The following is a 10,477-nucleotide window of genomic DNA, read 5'->3' as shown; positions in this document are numbered from 1 at the left end:
CGGCCCTATCAATGATAGTTTGTAGTTCTTGGGCTCTCCATTTGGAAGGGCATACTACGGGGCTATACCCACGCAGCGTCCGCAAAATTTCCCTGTTCGACTGTTCGAGCGGAGTGATTGGAGATGCTTCTGACGTTGGTACTTGGTGGTCTTGCTCACTTCTAATAGGGCGGCGCCTTATGGTTAGATTAGCAACTTCTGGGGCGAGAGCGGATTGCCCTCTTATCTGCTCTATTTTCTCCTTATAATCGCTCCTCTGTCTCAGCTTTTTAATGGCTTCGACGCTACGGTTTGCAAAATACACCGCTAGTTGCTTGTTTATGTGTTTAAAACCATTTGCCATGAGCTCAACCTCCTTTCTCGCCATCATCCACTTCTCTTCCTCACTCCACCTTGCTTTTATATCGACACGTCGACGTTCTTTATCAAGTTCGTCTGGGTGCCGAGATCGCATGTGAACACGGAGTCCTCTCTTACTGTTAAAGGACCGGTCACATACTGTGCAGGGAACCCTTGATAGAGTAGCCGCTGCGTTTGGTTCATATTGGTCCTCCGGGACGTGATCCACGGAGGGTCGTGTCGTCAACAGATCATTAGTAAATATCCGAGGCTCGTTTTGTAAATTTGTGGTACCAATATGATTATCTTTCGTCAGGGGAACCAACCCTTTCGGAAAGATTCGCCGCTCAAATTAGCTGCTAAACAAGTTTAACATTACCGGGAAACACCACGAGGAGGTTTTGAGTCGACTTGAGTAAAGGCAAGACTTATGAGTTGCAGAGTATAAAAATACTCCCCCTCTACTCACCTTTACCCCATAGTTACTCCCGCCGTTGACCCGCGCTTACTTGAATTTCTTCACTTTGACATTCAGAGCACTGGGCAGAAATCACATTGTGTCAACACCCGCTAGGGCCATCACAATGCTTTGTTTTAATTAGACAGTCGGATTCCCCAAGTCCGTGCCAGTTCTGAATTGATTGTTAATTGATAATCGTTATAATTAATAAGAACTAATTGGTTTAACCCAAATAGTATTCTTAAAAATTTTAGCAAGAAAGTTCCACAATTGGCTATGTAACTAAACTATCCGGGGAACAAGAAACTAACATAAATGCTAGAAACTCTATTTACCCAGAACGAGCACATAAACCATGTTATTGTTTCCCAATCAAGCCCGACTATCTCAATCTTCAGAGCCAATCCTTATCCCGAAGTTACGGATATAATTTGCCGACTTCCCTTACCTACATTATTCTATCGACTAGAGACTCTTCACCTTGGAGACCAGCTGCGGATATTGGTACGGCCTGTTGAGAAGTTTGCGTGTCCCCACCATAAATTTTCAAGGTCCGAGGAGAAAATATCGACACAACAGTATATGTCATGCTCTTCTAGCCCATCTTCCATATCTCTCTGCGAAAGACTTCCATGGTAGTACGGCTATAAAACAGAAAAGAAAACTCTTCCGATATCTCTCGACGGCTTCTTTATGGTCGTTCCTGTTGCCAGGATGAGCACGAGGCCCATATTTAATAACAAACGGATACTCAACAGGTTACGGAATTGGAACCGTATTCCCTTTCGTTCAAAATTATTCAAGTGTATTATAATTCGCTTTTTTATGTAGTTTGGCATTTTTGTTTTACTTGAAAATTTTCGGCTTTCGCCTTGAACTTAGGACCGACTGACTCGTGATCAACCACTGTTCACACGAAACCCTTCTCCACTTCAGTCCTCCAAGGTCTCATTCGATTATTTGCTACTACCACCAAGATCTGTACCAATGGCAGCTCCATGCAGGCTTACGCCAAAAACTTCTACGCATACCATTGTACCTTCCTACTCACTAAAGTTTCAAAATTTATATCACAAGTAATATAAATCATCTACTTTAGCGGTAGTGTATAGGTATACAACTTAAGCGCCATCCATTTTAAGGGCTAGTTGCTTCGGCAGGTGAGTTGTTACACACTCCTTAGCGGATTTCGACTTCCATGATCACCGTCCTGCTGTTTTAAGCAACCAACGCCTTTCATGGTATCTGCATGAGTTGTTAATTTGGGCACCGTAAAATTACGTTTGGTTCATCCCACAGCGCCAGTTCTGCTTACCTGGGCACATTATATCATAACCTTGAACTTCATATCAAGAAAGTTAAGGTTCTTACCCATTTAAAGTTTGAGAATAGGTTAAGATCGTTTCGACCCTAAGGCCTCTAATCATTCGCTTTACCAGATAAGATTATTTTATATAATATTAAAATGCACCAGCTATCCTGAGGGAAACTTCGGAAGGAACCAGCTACTAGATGGTTCGATTGGTCTTTCGCCCCTATACTCAGAACTGTTTCGGTCTTCCATCAGGGTTTCCCCTGACTTCAACCTGATCAAGTCACAGCATATATGCTCAAGGTACGTTCCAGTTAGAGGCATAAATAATATAAATATACATTATACATAACTATATAGAACGCCCCGGGATTGTGTTAATTAGCTATAAATAGTTAAAAAACTAATCCCATTAGTAGTCAAGTTAATTACGCTATTAGGTTTATATCCCAATAACTTGAACATATGTTAGACTCCTTGGTCCGTGTTTCAAGACGGGTCCCGAAGGTATCCTAATTCTTTCGCATTGTTAATCATACAAGTGCATATAATAAACATAAAAATCAATGATAATTATGCCATTATATAATTCCGAAAAATTAACGCACTGTAATCATATAAATCTATCAGCACTTTATCAAATTAATAACATTTATTCTGTTTTAAAATGCAAGCACTTTAATTTGAATAAACTATAAGTTATATTTTATGATAAATTTGGGATATGCTAATAGATTACAATGTCCTTATATGGAAAAAATGCACACTATCCTTATAATATTATTTAAATATTACAATTTTAATGATGAATTTTCCATAACGGATATTCAGGTTCATCGGGCTTAACCTCTAAGCAGTTTCACGTACTGTTTAACTCTCTATTCAGAGTTATTTTCAACTTTCCCTCACGGTACTTGTTTACTATCGGTCTCATGGATATAATTAGTTTTAGATGGAGTTTACCATCCACTTAGTGCTGCACTATCAAGCAACACGACTCTTTGGAAACATCATCTAGTAATCATTAACGTTATACGGGCCTGGCACCCTCTGTGGGTAAATGGCCTCATTTAAGAAGGACTTAAATCGTTAATTTCTCATACTAGAATATTGACGCTCCATACACTGCATCTCACATTTGCCATATAGACAAAGTGACTTAGTGCTGAACTGTTTTCTTTTCGCTCGCCGCTACTAAGAAAATCCTTGTTAGTTTCTTTTCCTCCCCTAATTAATATGCTTAAATTCAGGGGGTAGTCCCATATGAGTTGAGGTTGTATATAACTTTTTATTGCCATTAATTCTTAATATATAATGATAAAACATTTTAATAAATTCGTTGTAATATATCCATTATTTCTTGTAGCATAGTATTATCCATTAACGAACCAACGAAGAATAATAATATAACCAATTTTATTTCTATTTTCGAATCATTAATAAGAGACAATCCTAGATGAAAAATAATTCAATTTTTTTTAGACATTTCTCAGTATTATTTGATTGAAAAAGAAAATATTTCTCTTCGTTTTTCACATCCAAATGTGAGGATGATAATGTTTTTCATATATAGTTTTTAATATTATGAATAAAATTATTATTTTATCCAATAATATACCATATGCTTATACAAATTTAAAAAATGTAGTCCAAGCAGCACTATAAAATTAATTAAAGTACATAACAGCATGGACTGCGATATGCGTTCAAAATGTCGATGTTCATGTGTCCTGCAGTTCACACGATGACGCACAATTTGCTGCGTTCTTCATCGACCCATGAGCCGAGTGATCCACCGCTTAGAGTTTTATAATTTATTTCTATATATTGTCAATAATTTTTTTATTGAAAGAAATTAAAAATACACCATTTTACTGGCATATATCAATTCCTTCAATAAATGTATTTTTATACCTAAAATAAATGCTGCGAAATGTCTTAGTTTCATATAAGCATTATGAATCATGTAATTATATTTTATTTGTAATTAACCAATATGGGCGATACATACTGCAATTTATATAAAACATTAACCTGATGGATGCCAGGTACAACATTGTATATTTTAGGTTGTTGCATTAGCCAACGTATGCTCATAACTTAGATGAACAATACATATTCGCAACGCGTGTATATTATGGTCCATATACACACAATTTTTTTGTTACCATTTTTATTTGATTTCGAATGTTCGAATTATTAGGAAATGCATTGTTTATTTTTATTTGAATGCCGTTTATTTAATTTAATGTTGTGAGCCAACGCTACCCATCACACAACATTAAATTTTAATAGAAATGTTAAAATGTGGTCAACAGTCACTTTTAACATACATATGTGGTAATGTGGTCCCCAATCACATTACCTTTGTGGTTGCCAGCCACATTTATGTAAGGCATTATAGCCAGTTTATTAATAGAATTATGCTGGATGTGTAACAAAAGCTTGCGGGATGACAATTAACTGAGATGGCGCCTCCTCGGCTCTGCTGGCGATGGCTGCAACTTGAAGACTCAACGACTCGACGACTTGACCCTCCGACACACCAACTTATATGCTCGGACTTGATCCCTCGACGACTACTTTCAACTTGACAACTGGACTCTAACTTTTTACGATCTTATGGTAATTTTCTGCTCTTCGTATGCCTTGCACTCGCTATATTTTCTCGACGCTAGTGATGTTACTTCCTTAAAAACTATCGTAATGCTATCCCTTAGTGGGCACGTTGATAGCTATCGATAGCCAACTCTACTTTACATTCGGCCATCCTGATAATCTGAGTCTGACCCAGACGACGCAGCATCTTCGTTATCCGCTACATATTTCCAAAGCTTCATGTTATCAACACTGGTAGAAGTAAGAGCTGGTCCTTCACCGAATGCTGCCTTCTTAACATCGTAACGCCCATTTCGCTTCACCTTGGTTACTGTGTATGGACCGATGAACGAACTGGCCAATTTTTTACCAGCCACAAATTGAGTTCGCTTAATAGCAACCAGGTCACCTTCTTTGTAGAGCCTTTCCATGACTCGGTTCTTGTCGTAGTTCCTCTTGTACGTTTTTTGGGCTTCTTGAATTTGTCTTCGGGCCTCCATTCTCATCTGGTTTCTTTCTTGATCGAAATCATTGGCTATTTCTTCCTCCAGCAACGACAACACATTATCGCTCACTTTGTTGTGCATTTGTACCCCAAATAGTAACTGGAACGGGGTCTTCTTTGTGGAGCAGTGGACATGCGAATTTATAGCTCCTTGAACTTGCGCTACAAACTTATACCACTTGGATGGATCTTCAGCAGACAATTTAGCTATCATTGAGATAATGCATCTGTTTACACGTTCAATTTGTCCGTTTCCTCTGGCAACTCCTGTTGTAGTCCACACATGCTCAATTCCATTTGTGGTCATATGCTCTTGGAATTGATTTGACGTAAACGCGACTCCTCTATCGCTTATGAGACGAAGTGGGTGGCCAAAGACAGCTGACCATTCCTGCAACTTCTTCACGACCTCGTCGCTTCCAGTGCTTTTGGTTGGGAATAACCACACAAACTTGGTGAATGCATCCACGGCTGCAAAGATAAACCTATACTGCTTAGAAGTCGCATCCATCGGTCCGAGATGATCAACATGAAGAGTATGTAGTGGCTTATCTCCCTTGTCAATACAGAACAGCTGACCTTCTTTCTTTCCAACCTTCTTGTTTATCAGAATACATTTCACGCAGTTGTTGATGATTTGGCCTACTTTTTTCTCCATATGCGGGATCCAAAAATGTTGCTGCAAGGAATGCATAGTTTTCTGCAGGGCAAAATGCCCAATATCATGTGCTTCCTTTATTATTTCGTTCTCCATTGATTTAGGGACGACTATGACCTCATTACCATCCACTACTTTGAAAAGTAATCCTCCCTTTAATTGGAAGTCCTTGTAGGGCTGCGACTTGATAACTTCGAGAACTGCTGAGATATAGTTATCTTTCTGCTGAGCTGCCTTTATTTGAACTGAGATCTCCGACGCTACTACAAAAACATCCATCGGATAGCGACTCAGACTGTCGACGTGTTTCATTTTATCTCCAGCACGATGCTCAACTTGGAATGTGAAATCTTCAAGATACAGAATCCATTCAGCTACTTCCCTGGGTACATCCTTCTTCTTCACCGTCTGAGAAAACGCTGAGCAATCGGTGAGCAACTTGAACTCGACTCCCAGTAAGTAATGGCGAAACTTCTTGACCGACAGATACGCAGCTTTAACTTCTAAAATATAACTGTGGCGCTTTGAATCTGCTGCTGAAGTTTTCTTGCTCCAATATGCAACTGGATGAAGTTCGCCTCCGAATCTCTGCATTAATATGCCACCAAATCCATTCATAGAAGCATCAGTATGTAGTTCGGTTGGTGCTTCTCTGTTATACAACTGCAGGACAGGTTCATTCGACAGTATATCCTTCAGCTGGTTCATTGCGCTCATTTGCTCGGCTTCGAATATAAACTCGGTGTCCTTCTTTAACAAATTTGTTAGCGGTCGGGCTATTACTGCATACCCTCGTACAAATTTCCGGAAGAATCCTGTCAATCCTAAGAACGATTGGACATCTTTAATGTTTTTGGGTCGAGCAAACTTCTGAACAGCCTGTGTTTTTTCCTTTCCTGGCCAGATTTTGCCGTCCTCCACTGTGTGACCCAAAAAGCTGATCCTCTTTTCCAAGAAGGAACACTTTTTCCACTTAATGCGCAATCCATATTTAGCTGCCTCCTCCAGGACTTTCTTTAGCTTGACTATGCACTCCTCATTTGTTTGAGCGAATATGATTATATCGTCGACGTAGATCTGCATGACATCTTCTTGTATCAGGTTTTGAAAAATGGCATTGACAAAACGGTTAAACACGGCAGGTGAGTTGCAAAATCCAAACGGTGCTTTACAGAACTCAAATAAACCGTCTTTGGTGATAAACGCAGTGTAGCGACGACTAGACTCCTCGATCGGTACATGTAAGAAGCTGTTCTCGAGATCCATGACAGTGAATACTTTCGCAGATTGCAGCTTTTCTAGCACTTCATCAATTAAGGGTACAGGGAAACTGTCTCTGAGTACCATCCGGTTCAGCTGACGAAAATCAATACAAATTCGGTTTGTTCCGTCCTTCTTCTTCACAATGACAACTCGACTTGCGAAATTTGACGATGACTTCCGTACTACTTCATTCTTAAGCCAATCGTCCACTTGATCTCTAACGGCGGTCGCTTCCACAGCTGAATATCGGCTTGGTTGGTGACGAAATGGTTTTATTTGTTCGTCCGGTACGATCTTCATCTGAACAGGGCACTCGATAGGAGATTCAGCTGGCTTGTAACTGTCGACCAACGGCTGAATTATCGGCTTGAACTGTTCGGAAACGCATATGTTATTCTCGGTCTCGACAATATTGTAAATACTTAGCTCATTATGTCCAGCGCTGTCTGGTCGCGCTGACACCTTGGTGAAAGTGAATCCCTCTTCGTCCAACGTGACCCGGAACTTAGAAGCGAAGTCAAAACCAAGCAGTGCGTCATCTTCAATATTTTTATCCGGAACCACAAAAAATTTTTGTTCCACCTCAGCTCCATCGACGCTCACAGCTCCCGTAAATGTACCCAGCGGCATGGTTTTAACATTTCCTAGGCCTCGCAGTACAGTGAAACATTTTTCCAATTTCACGTCGGTCAGTTTCCTATAAACTGAGTTGCAAACGATTGACACATCCGCTCCAGTGTCCACCAGACAATTTATTTCAATTCCGTTCACGTTAATCGCCTTATGTCGTTTTGAAGACTGAACCACCTGCACAGATCTGGATATTTGTGGACATTCTCTTGCAATATGTCCTACGCCTTCACATTTAAAGCACTTGGTATCCATCTTGCAATCCTTCCTTAGGTGCTCCGCTGACCCGCAATTAAAGCAACGAGTATTTCGGTGACTGGCACTGGATATGTTTTTCTTGCCACCACTGTACGACTTGGCTTGATTGGACATGCACTTGCGTTGATATATCTCGAATTTCTCTTTCAGTTCGTGAAATTCTTTACAGCTGTACAGGTTAAATTTGAATTCACTTGGTATATCTAACCCGTCCACAATGTATCCAATAAGAGACTCTTCATCAATCGTTCCTTGTGCTGCTATATTTTTCATTATCAAAATATACTCTTGGAAGCTCTCATCTTTCTTTTTCTTTCGATCTCCCAGTTGGGCATGTAAATCGGCACTTCTCATTGTACGCCTAAACTCTCCTATTAATACGTTTTTCAGCTGCTCAAACGTATTAACAACTTCCGAATCCAAGAACAGTTTTGCCAACTTTGAAATCTTTCCACGTGCTTGTACGTATTTCTGTTGTTCGCTCAGGCCATATGCCTCGGCATTTTGCTCAAAGTTATTGAACCACTTCTCCACAGGAATAGTCTCTCCGTCATAGTCCGGAACCACATTCGCAAAATTTTCAGCTGAAATTGTGGTTCTATTCCGCTCCCTGTCAGTGGCTTCGTCTGCTTGAATTTTCAGCGTTAGAAGCTGAATTATTTGTTGAAGACTCTCGTTATTCATCTCTTCCTGAGTTTGTATTTCCAGTTCACTTCTGTTTTTCTTTTGATTTTCTCCTTTTCCAACTTCCCTTCCGTTGCGCGTTTGCGATCGTGTTAAAGCATGCGTTCTCTCTTGCTCTCGCTCGTCGTCGCTCATGCTTAAGTACACGCTCTCTTCTGATGACGTACTGACGCTTTGAATTTCACCACGGATTGCAAATAGCTTATGTATCCAACTGATTTGACCGGATCGGGCCTCAAATGTAAGGCTTTAGACCGGGACGAGCCCCCAAATGTAAGGCATTATAGCCAGTTTATTAATAGAATTATGCTGGATGTGTAACAAAAGCTTGCGGGATGACAATTAACTGAGATGGCGCCTCCTCGGCTCTGCTGGCGATGGCTGCAACTTGAAGACTCAACGACTCGACGACTTGACCCTCCGACACACCAACTTATATGCTCGGACTTGATCCCTCGACGACTACTTTCAACTTGACAACTGGACTCTAACTTTTTACGATCTTATGGTAATTTTCTGCTCTTCGTATGCCTTGCACTCGCTATATTTTCTCGACGCTAGTGATGTTACTTCCTTAAAAACTATCGTAATGCTATCCCTTAGTGGGCACGTTGATAGCTATCGATAGCCAACAGGGACGTAATCAATGCGAGTTAATAACTCACACTTACTGGGAATTCTAAGTTCATGTGAACAGTTTCAGTTCACAATCCCAAGCATGAAAGTGGTTCAGCGGTTTACCCGAACCTCTCGGTCTAGGAAATACACGTTGATACTTTCATTATAGCGCGCGTGCAGCCCAGGACATCTAAGGGCATCACAGACCTGTTATTGCTCAATCTCATTATTGCTAGACGCAATTTGTCCATTTAAGAAGCTAGTGTCCTTATAATGGGACAAACCAACAGGTACGGCTCCACTTACATAAACACATTCAAACACAATAAACATTTTACTGCCACCATGAATGAAGGCTATATAAGCTTCAGCACCATAATCCTGAAGATATCTATTTAATATATTTGAGTCTCGTTCGTTATCGGAATTAACCAGACAAATCACTCCACGAACTAAGAACGGCCATGCACCACCACCCATAGATTCGAGAAAGAGCTATCAATCTGTCTTACACACTTATGTTCGGACCTGGTAAGTTTTCCCGTGTTGAGTCAAATTAAGCCGCAGGCTCCACTCCTGGTGGTGCCCTTCCGTCAATTCCTTTAAGTTTCAGCTTTGCAACCATACTTCCCCCGGAGCCCAAAAGCTTTGGTTTCCCGGGAAGCGACTGAGAGAGCCATAAAAGTAGCTACACCCAATTGCTAGCTGGCATCGTTTATGGTTAGAACTAGGGCGGTATCTGATCGCCTTCGAACCTCTAATTTTCGTTCTTGATTAATGAAAACATCTTTGGCAAATGCTTTCGCTTAAGTTAGTCTTACGACGGTCCAAGAATTTCACCTCTCGCGTCGTAATACTAATGCCCCCAAACTGCTTCTATTAATCATTACCTCTTGATCTAAAAACCAATGAAAGCAGAACAGAGGTCTTATTTCATTATCCCATGCACAGAATATTCAGGCATTTGAAGCCTGCTTTAAGCACTCTAATTTGTTCAAAGTAATAGTACCGGCCCACAATAACACTCGTTTAAGAGCACTAATGCAGGTTTTTAAATAGGAGGAACATATGAAATAATACAAGTATTTAATCACATGTAAGAACTCCACCGGTAATACGCTTACATACATAAAAGTATAGTACTAACCACAA

The 10,477-nt window shown here is 40.4% G+C and overlaps 1 pseudogene; it reads right to left on the bottom strand.

Annotated features, from left to right (window-relative positions):
• Positions 1 to 3,765: 3,765 nt before the first annotated feature.
• Positions 3,766 to 3,918, bottom strand: LOC120322304 (annotated as a pseudogene).
• Between the last annotated feature and the right edge of the window lie 6,559 nt (positions 3,919 to 10,477).

Source organism: Drosophila yakuba, unplaced genomic scaffold, assembly GCF_016746365.2.
Source record: "Drosophila yakuba strain Tai18E2 unplaced genomic scaffold, Prin_Dyak_Tai18E2_2.1 Segkk51_quiver_pilon_scaf, whole genome shotgun sequence".
Classification (NCBI taxonomy): domain Eukaryota; kingdom Metazoa; phylum Arthropoda; class Insecta; order Diptera; family Drosophilidae; genus Drosophila; species Drosophila yakuba.
The sequence above is the reverse complement of the archived record's forward strand: the minus strand, read 5'-3'. Positions and strand labels throughout refer to the sequence as shown.